This window comes from Dasypus novemcinctus, chromosome 9, assembly GCF_030445035.2.
Source record: "Dasypus novemcinctus isolate mDasNov1 chromosome 9, mDasNov1.1.hap2, whole genome shotgun sequence".
NCBI lineage: Eukaryota > Metazoa > Chordata > Mammalia > Cingulata > Dasypodidae > Dasypus > Dasypus novemcinctus.
In genome coordinates, this window is record NC_080681.1 from 51,770,037 (window position 1) to 51,787,776 (window position 17,740).

The following is a 17,740-nucleotide window of genomic DNA, read 5'->3' on the forward strand; positions in this document are numbered from 1 at the left end:
AATATCTCTAGAGCAGGCATGCCCCATGCCAATTTCACCCATTAGCCAGAAGAAGGACTTCTTACATGTCCTTTTTTAAGAGATTTTTTCTTTTTTAAGGATTTTCCTTCAAAAATCTCTGAGGATACTGCTAGTTTTTAAAATATTTGGAAAGCAGAGATACCTAACATATCTTGAACAAAAGGATTGCTCTACTTCAGTGCAACTGACTCTCCCAGGAGAATGTTTTATGAAATCCTATAATTACAGGATCACAGGTTGCAAAAAAAATATTTTTAGTATACATCAAGAGTGATGGATATGATTTGCATCAAGAAGTTGGACTTTGCATCACAGGTGTTTATTAGCAGATTCCTGGATTGATTGTTCCATAACATCATTAATTAATTCATTCAGCATCTACTATGAACCAAGAAAGCACCATGTCAGATCAAGTCCTGATCTCATGAAGTTAACAGAAGCAACCCAACCTGGGAGGGATGGCTGACATTATAAAAGGCAGGTTCAACATCTGATATCATCCCAACAGGTAAGCTGATGCCAACGCTACCATTTCCTGGCTCTAAGGCCTTTGAAGCTATCTAACATCTCTAAGCCTTGTCATATATAAAATGGGGGATAATATAAGTAACTACCTCACAGGTTGGTTGTGAAGATTTCCTGAGCTAATGAAAACCAATTAGTTGTGCCTACAGCATAGCAAGGGTACAATAAACACTACTCCTTTTTTCATCACCACAAGACCAGATTAAATATTAGTGTGGGTGCTTCATTCTCTAATAGGGTAGCAAGAATCTCTATAGTACATAGGCAGTGCCTAGTGAAAGAGGACAGGCCAATATGCCAGGGCTTGATATTAATGCTTGTACTTATGAACTTTATTCTTTTTTTTTTAGCAAATTTTTATTGTCTTATTTAAAAAAGATACATAGATCACAAAAAAAGTTACATTAAAAAATATAAGAAGTTCCCATATACCCCACTCCCCACACCCCTACACTTCCCCCACATCAACAACCTCTTTCATCAGAGTGGCACATTTATTGCATTTGATGAATACATTTTGGATCACTGCTACACTGCATGGATTATAGTTTACATTGTAGTTTACACTCTCCTCCAGTACATTTAGTGTGTTATGGCAGCATATATAATGTCCTGCATCTGTCCCTGCAATATCATTGAGGACAACTCCAAGTCCCCAAAATACCCCATATCACACCTCTTCTTCCCTCTCCCTGCCCTCAGCAACTTCCGTGGCCACTGTCTCCACATCGGTGATGTAATTTCTTCCATTGCTAGAGTCACAATAATTCTATAGTAGAATACCAGTAAGTCCATTCTAATCCATATTTTTTTCCACCATCCTGAGGACCCTGGGATGGCGATGTTCACTTCACCTCTAAATTGAGAGGGGGCTTAGATCCCACATGGCTGATGGATAGGATTCTCCTGCTTGCAGTTGTAGACTCTCTCAGTTCCCTGGTGTGGTGGTTGGCCATTCTCACATCCGTTAGCTGACCAGGGTAAGACCAACAAACCAGAGAGTAGGTGTTGCAACTCTGCTGAGGCTCAGAGCCCAGCTGGCACGTGGACAGTTCAGAGATTCAAGTCTCCTGAGCATACACCAACCCTAGCACAACTACAGGTTCAGTAAAAGTGACAGAAGAGGCATGTGTAGAAAGGTCATATCTGAGTCCAACTCTATCCCACTCAGGAGAACAAATTCCAAAGTAGGGCCCATTGACAAAGCACTGCACTCCAGAGCCATCTGCCATGACCGTAGAACCTGTGTGTCTCTGTAGCCCTCAGAAGCACCACTACCTGAGGTTGTATCTACTTTGGCTGTCTCTGAGATCCTGCTGAGATGTGCGTAAGCATGACCCCTCTGATGAACTCCTGACTCATTTTGAAGTCTCTCAGTCATATAAATGCATTTGTTTTTACCATTTCCCCTTTTATTCAAGGTCTTTTTCTAGTTGTATCACCAGGTGGCAATTGGTAGTAATCCCTCAGCTCCAGGGAGGCTCATCCCCTGGAGTCATGTCCCATGCTGGGGGGAAGGTAATGCATTTACATGCTGAGTTTTGGCTTAGAGAGTGGCCATATTTGAGCAACATGGAGGCTCTCAGGAGGTAACTCTTAGGTACCCTGCAGCTCTAGGCCTAGTTGAAATTTCAAGCACACAGGCTCATAAGCATACTATGAAACTTTATTCTTGTAAAATTGAAAATTAGCCTAGAAATAGATATTGTCTAAGAGTTACCTCCTGAAAACTTCCTTGTTGCTCATATAGGACCTCTCTCTAAGCCAAACTCAACATATAAGCTTATTGCCTTCCCCTTGTCGTGGACATGACTCTCAGCAATGGGACTCCCTGGCAGCAAGGTATTATTACCAAGCACCGACTAGCAATGCTTTTGGAAAAAGACCCTGACCAAAAGGGGAAATATTAAATACAATTGAGCTTTTACAGCTAAGAGATTTCAAATTGAGTCAGAAGGTCATTCCATAGGTTATGGTTATGCATGTGTCAGGAGGATCTCACTGTCTGCCACACTAAATGATGCCTCAAGCAGGGGTACTCATGAGGGCTTGAGACATCTGGACACTATAGGCAGGGTAGACACCCCTAGGAAATCGGCACCCTGCCAGTGGGCCTTACCTTAGAATGTATGAAAACTTACCTCTCCAGAATAACAGAGTTAGACTCATTTATAATTTTCCTACACATGGTTCTTCTCTCCCTTTTATTTGAACCTATAATTAGCACTATACCCATTAAATATATGTATCAGAGACTTAATCTTCTGGCTGTTCATATGCTGGTTGAGCCCTGAACCTCAGCAGAATTGTAGTCAGCACCTACTCTCCAGTTCATCGGACTTGCCCAGGACAATTAACAATGAACAAAATGACGATGATGGACGATGTCCATCCCAAAATAAACAAGAGTATCTACAAATGCAAGCAAGACAGTGCCATCCATCTGCCTCATGGGATCTAAGCCCCCTCTCAATCAGAAACAGATTGAGGAATCAACAAATATAAGGTAGAAATGTAACTTTGGACTAAAGTAGACTTATTATTCTAACAATGGGAAGGAGAACCTGTAACATTGATATAAAGGCAGTGGCCACCAGGGGTTTGAGGGGAAGGAGAGGCAGGAATAGTTGTAAAATGGGGCATTTCGGGGACATTGGAATTGTTTTGAATGACATTGAAATGATTAATACAGGCCATTGTACATTTTGTCAAAACCTATAAAATTCTGTGGTACAAAGTATAAACCATAAAGTAAATTATAGACTGTGGTTAGTAGCAATGCTTCAATATTTGCTCTTCAATTGTAACAAATGTGCCACACTAATGTAAGCTGTTATTAATGGGGAAAATGTGAGAGGGGAAGGGGCTGGGGCATATGGAAATCCCCTGTATTTTCTATGTAACTTTTGTGTAATCTAAAACTTCTTTAAACATAAAGAAAATAGCAAAAAATATTAGTGTGGGGATGAGGAAAAGAATTTGACTTTCCAGAATTTCATCTGAAATGACCCAGGGTCCTCATTCAAGATGCTTAATATGGGCTGGCTGTGTAGTACAGCTGTTTAAAAAGCTAACGCTAAAGCTAATGCTAACCTAAACTGTAATAAGAGAGTCATAATGTAGGAAAATTAATTCTACTTCAGTTGGCCCTGATCAAAACTCACCTAGAATATATATATATGTACTTTATGATGTGGACTGTGCATTTCTGAAATTGGAGTGCCAACTGTTTTTTTATCACACAGGGAACTAAGAGTATAATCTCTATAAAGATAAGTTCCTGGCATCATATACTGGCAGGCACTATTCCATTTTTGTTAAATCACTAGAAGTCATGACCTGCTGTAGCCTTAGTTTCTTCCAGGAAGTTTTCAAACAGCCATTGGTCAATCCTGCTAGGCTACAGGGAAGCTTACAATGCCTTTCAGAATGTCAAAAAGGGTTTACACCAATCCCTAATTTCCTGCTGATCTTTACCATCTGTTACCTTGACCTTTTCATCAAAGGTTCCTCAAGCTGCTGGAAACCCTGTATGTTAACACACAGTGTGAAACTCTTCCTGGTTTTCTTTGCCTCAGTCTCAGCGCTACCACTTGCATACATTTTGTCTACCATTATGGTTTGAAACAGTTCACCAGAACACAAAAATATATGGCAGAAAGAGAGGCTCCTTAGGGGTATATAACACACATTGCTGAACACTTTCAACTCAGTATGGTGCAGTGGAGTGTTCACTCACTGAGAACACTTGCCATATGGGGCACAAACATTTGCTGCCTGAAAGCATATAGTGCAGTCTACCACACAAGCTCTCATTGCCTTAGACTATGCTGGCACTCTAAGGTGCTGAAAAATTATATATTAGCAGTGTACTCTAATGAAATGTTCTGTAAATACATATTTGCTGTTTTTTTTGGGGGGGGGAGAAACTGCTTCATAAACAATTTCTGTTGTAACTACTCAGCAAGGGGAGGGGAGGGAGAACAGGATTAAATGGAATGTGTTCAAATTTAGCAGCACTTTAAGAAGGATAAGGACGAACTATGGTTTGCTTTTGCTTAGAGATAACACAGGTGATGAGGGATTCAGGAATGCTGAATTTATAGAAGAAAACACAGTTCACTTGCAAGATACTTTCAAGCAAAAAAGGAAGCTGATCTGCTTGTTCTATTCTGTTCCAGAGGGCAGAATGAGGACCAGAACTGGAAATTATAAGATGGCAGATTTTTTTGGTCCAGTTTGAGAAAAGATTTTCTTATATTTAATACTTCCCCCAAAAGGAACAGCTAGCTTTCTGTGGTAGTGAGCTCCATGTCACTGGAGGTAGTCAGATAAATATTGGATGACCATTTGTTAAGGTCATTATATATGGGATCCATGCACTCAGGTAGTGAGGCAGTTTATAAACAATGGCCACTAATTCTTTGACATTCCTTCCATAGGGAGGTGGGGTGTCTATCCCTTCACCTTGAATCTGGTTTGGCTTGTAATGGCTTCAATTAATTAAGTATGGTGCAAACGATGCCATGTGACTACAAAGACTAGGTCATGAACAACCAAACAACTTCTGCCTGGTTCTCTTGGAATGCTGACTTTTGGGGTGCTCCATCTCAGAACTTAGTTGCCATGTTGTGAGAAGCTCAAGCCACATGGGCAGGCCATGTATGAGAAAAAAAGTTCAATTAAGTCTTAACTTGTATTTATATCAGAAATAAATTTAAGTTCTACTAAAATTTAATATGCTAATTAACAGTGGCACCATCACTCATCCATATGGCAGAGGGTCAACCTATTAGACATGTTCTTCAGCATATTGTGACATATTCCGATTTAGGTGGCCTTGTCAAACTTGTATACATATTTATTATATTATTTGTTTTGATCTCTTAAAATGGACAAAGGGCTTAGAGAGATTCCTGCAAAGAAACCAGAGACTCACAAAAATATTAACAATGCAAGCACACACAAACCACAAGAAAATAGCATAGCTGACACTTCTCCCATTCCTAGGTCAAGTTTCTAGCTAGCCACAAAACCAGAGTAAAAATTGTGATGATCTGTTCAGAACTAACTGAAGAATTAGAAATTATCCAGGAGAGTATTTGAAATACAGACTTGCATCTGCTAACTTATTGACCCCCACCCTAAGGGTTTACTGTGCCTCGGTATATTAATTAGTGATAACAGTGCATGTATATGTATAAATAATAAACATAAGGTTGAAAAGTATGAAATTGCCAATGTTCAACAATATTTGACCCACAAAACATCAATTTCATATGGTTTGACCTAACTTATTAAGATTAAATGTTGGGAAGCGGATGTGATTCAAGTGACAGAGCTTCCGCCCATCATATGGAAGGAACTGGGTTTGATATCTGTGGTCTTCTGGTAAAAAAGAAGAGAAAGCATGCCTGCACGGTGAGCCAGTGCCCACGCAAGTGCCCATATGGTGAGCCAGTGCCCGCACAAGTGAGTCACACAGCAAGATGATGATGCATCAAAAGAGAGACAAGGGGAGAGTCAAGGAGAAGCACAGGAGAAACCAGGAACTTAAGTGGTGCAATTGACAGGGAACCTCTCTCCCCATCAGAGGTCTCCAGGATTGAATCCTGGTGAATCCTAGAGGAGAGAAAATGAGAAGAGAAGACAACACAGACAGCAAAAACAGCAGGGCGGGAGGAGAAGGAGGAGGGAAAATAAAGAAATAAATCTTTTTTAAAAAAAATGTTAAATGTTCAAAAATTATTTACCTTTGGGTGAGGACTGGTTTAAGGAATAAGGCAAGTTTCAGCATGGATTTAATAGGTCCACAGGAAACAGTTTACCACTATCCCCCAAATACATATATATATATATGTATATATATATATGCACCTTGAATATATGTGAGTACTGACATGTGACATGTTTTAAATTTAATGCTTTCTTTGTATGAGAGATAAATAATTTTATTTAAACACACGGACCCTTTCAGATGAGGGTGGCTCTTAGCACCTGGGTATATCATGATGTACTGACCTGAATGGCCATGATTATTCATTGCCTGCCTCCTTTCTGCCATGATAATTCTTGTAAATCAACATTCTTCTAGAAAACACAAGGCTTTAAAAAGAATGACTATTATGGTAGCTGGTAGCCATAGAGAATTTAGTGCCAATAAAAAGATGAGGATTACTTGTTCCTTTGGGGCCATGAGGTAATTAAAAAACAATATTTAGTGGCTTTTAGAATACCTATTTCCATCAAATCTCAGCACTAAACAATTCAGGGAACTCGGAATAGATAAATCACTTGAAAGATCAAAAGAAATGGATAAAACAGTCATAATTCTATGCTATTTCCAACCCCTCCAGATTCACTAAATTATTCCAACCTCTTGGCATAAAATCCCATAACACTTCAAAGCATGTGTCCTGCTTTGGTGCTTGTCAAAATTAGTGTCTGAAAGATTGCATAGGGAATGCTTTTCTGTACCAGGGACTTTTCCTGTTGAAGCTCTCTTCCCAAATGGCTCAGGAAATCCACTCTCATCCTGCTCATCTCAAAATCAACTCTCTTTCAGCTAAGATTGAGCTCAGTTTCACAGCACAAAATCTAACCTGGATTTATCAGTGAAAGTAAAAGGAAACCATGGGTTCATTTGTTTATTCATTTGTTCTTTCAGTCATTGATGCACCCCACAAGTATCCAAGTGGCTACCATGTGCTGGGCAGTGATGAGCAAGGTACAGAAAAGCACAGCAATTTGTAGCCCAGGGATAAGGGACTGCCAAAAAATTAGAATTCTGAGCACTAGGTGAATTTGGTTTTCTAGAAGAACATGAAAATGTGAGAAGAATAAAGCAGGTTGTTAAATCCTAACATATTCTTGATTTTTTTCTTTATCCCAATAATGTACATTTAAAAACTAGCTCTTTCAGGAGTTCTCCCATAGTTAAAATCTTGTCAAAGAATAACTGGAAGTCACAAGAGACAGAAAAGGTAGGCTGAGTAAAAGAGAGAGAAAAGGAGTTCATCTCCAAAGTACCTGGGATACATATCCCAGATCAAGTTCAGAGTGGACATGTATGTCTCAAAAGGACATAGGAGCCAACTCGAAGAGGCTCCCAATGGCCAAAGCTGAGAAAAGGACAAAAATACTTCTATAAATTTTAAATTAATGTACTCGTCGTGATACTAAAAATAAATAAATTGGAGAATGCCAGAGAACTAACTCATTTTCAAATTGTACATAAAAGGAAAGAATCAAGAATTTACCTTCTTGCTGAAGGCAGGAAGAGGGAAAAAGAGGAGGCATTTTTGGAACTTGGAATTGTCCTGAATGACATTGCAATGTCAGATACAGGCCAGTATATATCCTGTCATAACTTATAGAACTGAGCGGGAGAGAGTGTAAACTACAATGTAAACTATAATCCATGCTTAGTGGCAATGCTCCAAAATGTGTTCAATTGCAACAAATGTATCACACTAATGAAAGAAGTTGTTAGTGTGGGGAAAAGTGGGAGGTATGGGGAGTGGAGCATATGGGAATCCCTTATATTTTTTTATGTAACATTTTATGTAATCCAGGTATCTTTTTAAAAATTAAAAAATATATTTAAAAAATTAAAATTAAAAATTATATTATGATCAAGAAAAAGAATTTACCTCTTTTATGCTAACGTACAGCTGGATGATCAAAGAGCAGGTAATGAGATGCTTTTGTAAATTGTAGAATTATTACTTCTAATAAATGAAAATGGGATGAGAAAATAAGAATACTATCATTTTGTAATCTCTAATGAACTAATGAATCTAAGTATTGGACATCCACAGCTGCTAACATCTCAAAAAGAGACACCTAGATATTATGTGCTTCCTATTAACTAGACAATACCAGATACATAGATGTCTTACAAAAAAAAAAAAAAAATCTGAATCTGATCAAACCTGTGGCTTGAACTGTTATAATAGGAAGTAAGAGGACCGAAGAACATATCAAACTACACCATGGGACAGTCAGCACAAGCCAGACCATGCGAAGCTTTAGGGCAAACAACCTACTTTCTTCAACAACTAAGCTGCAAATAACAGAAGATAAGGAGGGGGGCTACCTATATGTTAAAAAATATAATGAAAACCTATCAATGAATCACAGTGTATGGATTATATTTAGATCATGGTTTTTTTTAAATATAAAAATTTATGACACATGAGATAACAGGAAATCCAAACTGAATTTTTGATGATATTAAGAATTACTGTTAAATTTTTAGAGTGATGTTGGTATTATGGTCATATATAAAAATAAGCTTATAACTTATAAAGGCATATACCAAAATGTTTAGAAATGAAATAAGATGATTTCTAGGAATTGTGTCTAAATTGGACACAATTATGTGTCCAATAATGGGATGTGATGGTGGAGTTGTGAAATGGGGAGATATGGCTGATGGTAAAGATGGGGCAGGATGGACTCATGAACTGATGTTTGTTGCAGCTGGGTAAAAAAATGAGAAGGTTAATTATACTATACAGTCTCTATTTGTGTTTGGAATTTTCCTTAATAGAAAGCTAAAAGAAAAAAATTAGTGGACCTATAAACTCATATATCCAAGTCAGTAGGAACTGGTTAATTTAGGCTCTTTTGGGTTTCCCAGTTAGGTTATCCTACATCTAACAGCCTGCTTTTCTCAGTGCCAAACCCATATGCACATGGAAATATATGTATATATTTAAACATGATAGAAAAAAAGTAGTCAGCCTCTTTGTTGGTGCATTTGTATGAATATATGCCCAGAAATGTGTGTATGCATACATATATCCTCAGATGCACCTTTTTGGTATTATCCTTGAATTTGCTTTTAGCCTTATTAGAGAAGGCATCTCAAGCAGGAAAAAACCAATATGTTAATTAGCACAAAATCATATTTTAGATTGTGTAACAGACAGTTTACCTTGGTGGCACTGGTAGGTACTGTATATCAGGTGTGTGCACATGAATGAGCACACAGACATTGTGCCTCAAGGTTGAAGGCAAGTCTCTGCTATCAAACATCTGTGTCTGGATTGATTTCAGCCTTGAGAAAATGCACAGGATCCTGGAATTCCACATGTTAGAGTAGTTCCAAGTGTCTTGAGGCTAATCTTTAAATTGAATGCATGTAAGAATCTTCTCCAATCCAGCAAATAAAGCAATAAAAAGACATTTTGTCCACAAAACAATCTGTAAAAATCTTCCTTCTTAATACTCTACATGAAATGCTAGTGCAATGAAATTACAACAAAACAAAAAGCCCAAACTCCTGAAAAGTAAAAAAATCCAGATTTATGAGGTAATAGTCTAGTGCATCTGATTGTTTACCACAACTAGTTGTTTACACAATTTAGAAACCCTTATGGACCCCTGCATTATTAGAGCAAATTAGCATGTTTCAAGAAAATAGTGGATTATTGCAGAATAAAGTGTTTTACCAACAGGGGTTTTATGGTTGGCAAATGTGATTATATATCCATTAGCATCTGCAAGCCAAACAAACTATCATCATGTACCTCTTGGTAATACCTCAATGCAGATATTCTAGATTTCACCATATCAAAAGGACAAAAGGATTTTTATCCTGACATAGCCAAAAGACAATTTTTTTTTTGAAATTGGGTAGTAAACTAGGGAAAATTATTTCTATAACTTAAGCAATTATCAACTCCCCATCTGCTATCTAAGGATAAATGACAAAAAAAAAAGTGTCTATTATTGTCATTTTTTTGAAACACTGCAAATGTTTATTATCTAATTAGTTTACTGTCCTCACCCTCTAAACATATTGAAATTTTATAGAAGAGAAACTTGATAAAAGTGATAAATAGTCTCTTTTTCCATCTCAACAGAAAAAGGGCATTAAAAAAAAAATGAGAAAGCTGCCCTCCCAGAACCATTTGCTCTATTAATACAATTCTGTGGGGGATGATTATGGCAGCGAGGCATGCTTGCAGTTTCCATTACACTGGGAGTGACATGTGCACGGTGAGAAGAGGACAGCACCTTGATGTTTTGAGGATGTTGATGCTAAATATGTCCCTACTTTTCCACAGTTTTATTTTCGACAAACAATGCTATGCTGTAATGAGGTTTAAGCAACAGCTGGGGGAAGAAGAGATGCCTAGTTTTCAAGGTCTCTTGGAAAATGAATGTTTTTATGACATGATTTATAAATGATATTATACCTATGAAATTTTAATGCTTTAATTTTGGTCCACATGGCATGAATTAGTGAGGCAAGATACTATCAGACCTCGTTTTCACAAGAGCAATTTCCACTAAAAGATTAAGAGGCCATAGCTCTTGCTAAAGGTTACCTTCCCAGCAGAAGGAGGCAGTGGGAAAAGAAGTCTAGCATGGCCTTTTCTGCAAAACAAATCCCTCTGGAGGAATAAAAAAGTTTTCCATTCTGTAGTCTTATAATAAAAATCAGAGTAATGGGAAGATGAGCAAGTTTGGCTTGGATAAGCTTTAATGAAGGCAAATTAAATACAGTAAAACAGATCGGAGAAAAGAGAAAACCTCTGAAATGATTACATACCACAATTTCTCCCTGTTTTGTTGCCATCATAACTGAATGATTATGTAGCATGCCAACAAAGAAAAAGAACTTTGCATGAAGTCACGGTCCTGACCTTAACCTTTAAACCACAGAAATAGGAGTTTACTTTGTTTCTGTCTTTTAACCTTCCGTCCCCCAGCAGGGTGGTGGGTGCTGTTCAATCAATCAACACTGCATGCTCAGCTCTGTACTAGATGTCATGGGACTGCAGGAGCAGTTGTCAGAGCTGGTTTTGGTGTCACATTCGAAGTGAGGAGGGGAAACTAACCATTACAGAACAATTTGTAAAAGTGGATGATTACGCTGTATATGTCACAGACTCTAAATAGTTCAGGGAGAAGGGAAATCAGGACATCTACAGCAATCAGGAAATGGCTGCATGAAGAGATGAAGAGTTAGGGCACTGCTGATGAACTGGGAATTGAAGATGATGGAATTTTGATAGCTGTGGTGGAGAGGGCACTCAAGGCAAGAGGTCCTACTAGATCAATAATGGAGCTTCCAGCCTCTGGATAATGGGTGCAAGTGGTTGTTTCAGAAGACAAATAAGGATATGTCATATACTACACAAGTATATATACCATATATACGTGTGTACATATGATATACCATATTGCATATAGAGATATATACATGTAATTTTACAATATATCATCTATGTATATATAGCATATATTTTAATAATATATATGTGAATATATACATATGCATTTGTGTATATATATATATATGTACTTCTGTAATGACAACAAAGGGAATTAGTTATTCAAGCACATCTACTTCTTTATCTTGATGAGAACTGTCCAGTTTCTTGTGATTACTGTGGAAATGGTTAATCTAGCTCCCCAGAGCACACCCTACTGCAATTTCTTTCTGATGTGTCATCTGTACGTTCCAGAGTTATTATACAACTTTTATGAAACTAAGTCTACAAGACAGGCTCTAAGGTGTGACTGATATCTCTTTTGTAAGCCAGAGAAATTTGCACAGCCTGTGTCTCATGAGACCAATATTTCAGCTCTTCTTGGGGTGTTATTACCTGTGTGTGTCTGCCTTCCACAGCACTAGACTGCCAAGACTCCTCAGCCTAACTGCAGCAGGGGAAAAGCTATCATCAATTATGGATTGGGCGCAAACAATTAACTTTGCAGGAAGCAAATTCAAATGAAAGCCTAATTTCCTTTTGGACATTCTGTGATATCAAAACTTCAGTTTATCAGGAGATCTAAAAACACTTCATTTTCCATTGCATCTGGGGGTTCCGTTAAGTTCTTTTCCTTGGCCTGTCCCTGTGCCACTGTGAGAATAAAGGCACCATCATGGAGAGAAACACCCATTGCCAAATAACTAATAATCCTGTTCTCCATGGCATCTGGCAGTCTCTAGGGGAGAAGCAGAGAAATTCTTTGAGCAGAGTTGCCTAAGGTCTCCCTCGCTGGCCCTGACTACACTAGCCACCTGTTTCCTATTTAGAGAAGCCGTCCTCCCCCACCAACCTTCTGTTCCTTGTCTCAGTCTAACGATGATATATGGGGTGCTGTGTTCCTCCTAATTATGAAAATTGCTTTCCCTTGGTTCCAAGATTTTTATTTGATATCTTTTCAGAATCTTGGCTAGTCTCTGTGCCTTGGGGTCCTTAAGTAAAATTAGATCTTAGAGCCCCCATATGGGGTCTGACACACAGCTTTTAATCAGGAGCTCTTATTTAAAAAAGGAAAACTGATGCTTCAAAGAAAAAACACCAGTTCTCTAGCACATGCTCACCTACACTGCCAAGCAAGGGCTTCCATATTTGAAGAGAAGTTCCTGGACCTTATTCCACCATACCATCATCGGTGAACACATCATTGTCCACCACCTCTTCCCTGTGGAATTTCTTCAGGATGCTGCTCTTTTACCTATGTTGCGGGAACAACCCCTTCTTAACTCTCCATGTCATAAACCTGTGAGTTGTTGTTGTTGTTGCTGCTGCTGTTGTTGTTTTGAGGTCCAGGGATTGAATCCAGGAACTCACATGTGGAAAACCAGCGTTCAACCACTGAGCCACATCGGCTCCCCTGAGTTGGTTTTTTCATTTGTTTTGCTTGTTGTTTGTTTTTCAGGAGGCACTAGGAACCTAACCCAGCATCTCCCATGTGAGAAGCAGGTGCTCACTAGCTTGAGCGCCACATCTGCTCCCTGAGTTATTCTTGGTACTACTCTCTCCTTCATTACTCCCGTATTTAGTCAGCTCCATCTCCCTCCTCCGTATCTGTTAACCCAGGCCACTCCACTCCATCCATAATATACCACCTGAATTAGGGTCTCATGATTTCTAACCCAGATTACAGCAAATAGGCAGCAATCCATTCTTCAGCCTGCCTCTCTGCCTTCAGTCTTCAATGTTTCTATGCACTGTAGTCTGAATGATTGATCTAAAGTGAAAATCTGATAATATTATTCCCCTCCTTCAAATCATTCAGTGGTTCTCCACTGCTATCAGAATGATGTACAACCTTTTGCCCACGCTATCTGGAATGCCCTTCCCCTCTTCTAAGTAACTCTGACTTGTCCTTGAGAACAAATCTCGCAGATGTCTTTCATATCCTTATGCACACCTTTAACATAACACTGTTACTTCTCTGTCTCCATGAGCTCCTCTGGGGAGGGGAGTACTTTGTCTTATTTGTCCATTAATCTGCAGCACTTATTACAGTGTCTGACACAGCCTAGGTTTTCAATATATATTTGGTAAGTTAATCAATGATGCAGTTAACGAATAAAGGCTATCCTCCTCTTGATTGGCTAGTAAGGGTATAAGAGGATATGATACTACTTTTCAAGTTGTACTAGAAACCATAATAGAGAGTAAAAACTCAGTTGCTTTATTTTTACAGTGAAACTGTTTGTGTGTTTGCAATGGATGTTGGAAAATGAATCCAAGAATGATTATCTTTACATTGGCAAATATTGTAGATTTCCATTTCCCCTTCACATAAAGGTAAATCTTTGATATGGTTCAAGCCAAGACATTTCATCACTGCCTTTTCCATGGCAGTATGCTCGGATTGTAGTCTCTTCCCAGCTATACAGATATTTGAGATGTTTCAAGTTGCAATAACATATTTAGAGTTTCTCCTAAAATAACTCAGCTGTTCAGATACCCTTGACCAAGGAAGAGTCCAGGCATAGCTCCAAAGGTCAATGTCTTCGCCTAAGCACATGGAGTGTGAGGAAGACCAAAGGTGGAGCAATGAGGGAGGAAGGTGCAGCCCCTCTAGCCCCCCACAGCTGGGCAAGGCCCTTAAGTCACCCCTGCCGATGAGCAGTTATGGACATCAATCCTGATAACCCTCACCCTCAGCCCTTCCATGTGCCACGGGTGCTTCTTTCACCTGTTCTAGTATCTTCTTAATTGCTTTTATGGAAGAGAGTTTAGCACTTGAGGCCCTTTGAAGATTCTCCCTGGCTGTATGAATGTCGATATTTAGGAAAGAAATATGCTCACACCCTCAGCCTGACTGCCTGAGACAGATCCCAGGGACCTGCACATTACTTCCAGCAGAAGAAGCTGCAGGCCTGCGGATCTGAGGTTATCATAAAGAAGATGTTTTAAAAACTAGAACTGTTGGCTGTTGGGATGGGCCGCCTCAGGTAGGGGAGAGCTTCTGTGCCTGGAGATTTCAGAATGAGGCTGATAATCGCTGTTTAGATATGTTGGGGAGAGGATTCTGCCATGGGGAACAGGGGTGGAAAGTTGGTAGAAATGGGAAGGGTAGACCAAATAATATTCAAGTCTTTTCCATTTCTGAGAATCTCTAATCCTAAAAGATTTGACTCAAGTGATAAGAAATTCTTTCTCTATTCAAATCATTGTCAGAAGCCTGTAAAATATCATCTAGAAATAAGACTGTCTCATGTTGAAGCAATCCACTGCCTTCTCCACAGCAGCATGCTTGGCCTGTAGTCTCATCCCTGCTATACAAACAGATAGAAACGCACAGATCAGATAAAAATTCCTGATTCTGAATTTGACACATCATCTCTCAAAAGGACACAAGATACCCCCAGTCCTGTGTTTGTTTAAAACTTTTGCCTCAAAGTATAGATTAGGTTTGAAGTTTCCACTGGGTATTTCTGTTCTCCCTTCCAGTTTTCATATAACCTCCAGGGAGGCATTTTTGCATTATTTGTTGCCGAATTTCTATTATCTGGAACAGCGCTTGACACATTGTAGGTGCTCAATTAGTATTCATTGAATGGTGAGCATTTTACTACCCACAAGATTAGATGAGAAACATAAAGATATTTATACAGAACAAACATTTCCCTTATATCCTTCTCTACTGTCCACTCTCCCTTTCACTCCTATAATTATTCTAAGGACTCGAAGAACACAACTACACCATTCATTACTTCCCAGAAGGGAAAAAAAAATTAGCAGTATTTATATTTGGATAGGAAAATTCTGAATGCTTTTAATGCTTACTCATTTAAAAATAATTTTTAAAAAATGACCATCTATTACTTAAATGATACATAAATTAAAGAAGATGGAGGGAAGGAGGGAAGGTCCCACCTTCACAAAAATCAGGTCAATGTCTCTGCGAACATGGTCAAGAGGATGGGTTTCCTTTTCTCTAGTAGGTGAAGCACAAGCAATGTGACCAAGGCCACACAGTCACACAAAGATCTGGGCACAAAACATTTATTCTCCCTGGAATGAAGCAGTGTCCACTCTTGGGTTGCCCCTACTGTGTGCTATTCACACACAGAACTCTACTTGGTCAGGGTGAGAGTACTGCCACGAGGTGTTTAAAATACCTGTGATGCCAGCTGTTGCATGTCCATTGAAATGGGATTAGGGATGTGCAGGGAGGACGGAGGTGACATAATGATTCCGAGGGGTTGGCAGGTGTGCATTGCCTCTGACATTTCAGCAGGTGCCTGGATGCTTTTCCAGAATCTGGAAGGCAATTCCATGCACAAGCACTGGAAATTACTTAAAAAGTGTCTGCAGGAATCATCAGGTGATTCACATGCTCTCTGGATACAGCCTGGCCAAGGAACTTCTGAGGTGTGTTCAGCATTGCCTTCAGCCAGAAGTACAACAAAAATGATGAAGCCTGTTTTCCACAGCGTCTCTGGCAACACCCATTTAATTAAGCCACAAAGACTACTGAGAAAAGATTATCCACTCCTATAAAACTTAGTTAACTTTCTGGGTTATGATTGAGATCAACAATACTTCCTTTGAACTGATAAGACAAGCAATTTCATTTTCTTTCTAGTGAGTTTAAGGTACTAAGTCACTACCTGGAATGGCTCAAAATGGTATCTTTTGTCTTTGCTAAGCAGCGAACCGAACAATACCTTGACTTCCTGAAAAATTCCTTAGCTGCCTGCTGTCTCTGCTACAAATTTCCTTCATCAACTAATTCACTAATTTAGGTCTTCTTGAGAACTCAGCTAATTTGAAAGAACAGGTGGCTCATTCCATAAGTGTTCAATAAAGATTCGCACATGATTACACATCCAGCATTGCCTTAAAAAATGGAGAAATGTGTGTATTTATGGAGAAACTAAGGAGACAGACAAGAGATGCTTCAGTAGCTAACAGTGTATATCTGGTGATCAAGTAAAATTCTTCCAAAAACTGGTGGGGAAGGGGGTACAGAGGCAGATGACATAAGGATATAAAGTCTTTGCACATGGACAATTAACTATTCTTGGTAAACTACCAAAAGGGAATGGTTATGGAATTAATCACAGCCTCACCCTTATTTTTTTCTCTATTCTTATGTTTGCCTGGATTTGATGTCACTCATTCATGCAGCATTTAAGGAGCACCAAATATATATCAGGTCACCTCACAGTTGACTATTTTCTTTCATTACAAAAACAGAAAAGAGTATGTTATGCTATGTAGCTAAGAAAATATCTTGTTTAAAAAATAAATTAGATGCTGAGATAGCTAAGAAAAAGTAATTCATGTAAAAAATCAAAAAGGCTATCAGTCTACCAGTAGTTTGATCATAAGATAAATATATATGTAAAAAAGTCAGCCACAATTTTGGCTGATGCTTTTGTTGAAATTAAGGAATTCGCTAAGTCTTTTCCCATGACAGGGATATAATTTGTCTACAAAAAAATACCTAATATATGAGAAAAATCAAAGACACAAACTACATTTTTATTGAAAGGGCCAGAATTTCTGCTAAATGCATTGCTAGAAGAGAACATGAGCATTCTTGCCTTTTTTCTTGTAGGAAATTAAGAAAACACTATCTGCATGCTGAATAAAGCATTACCTGATAAACTACCAGAATCAAATAGTACAAAGTATAGTGAGTGCCACAATAGTTCTGAATTAACACATATATATCAGGGTGACAATGAATTCAGTCACTCTTTATATATGGTAAACAGTCAACTCACTCAGGCTCAGTGGACCTTTCTTTCCTATTACAATCCTTGCTATCCATCTAATTCTTTCATTGAGGAAAAAGAAATGTTTGTATTTATAAGATAGTAAATAATTTCAGTGCTTGGTAAGTTTAAAATAGAGGTGAATGAAAGTGAAGATTTCAACACAGTTCCCTAAAAAAATAAGCTTTTTTATTTTGTTTT

At 38.6% G+C, this 17,740-nt stretch overlaps 1 protein-coding gene across 1 annotated transcript in view; it reads right to left on the reverse strand.

Annotated features, from left to right (window-relative positions):
- ST6GALNAC3 (ST6 N-acetylgalactosaminide alpha-2,6-sialyltransferase 3) overlaps positions 1-17,740 on the reverse strand; it is a 626,194-nt gene that overhangs the window by 60,920 nt on the left and 547,534 nt on the right. The window lies entirely within an intron of this gene.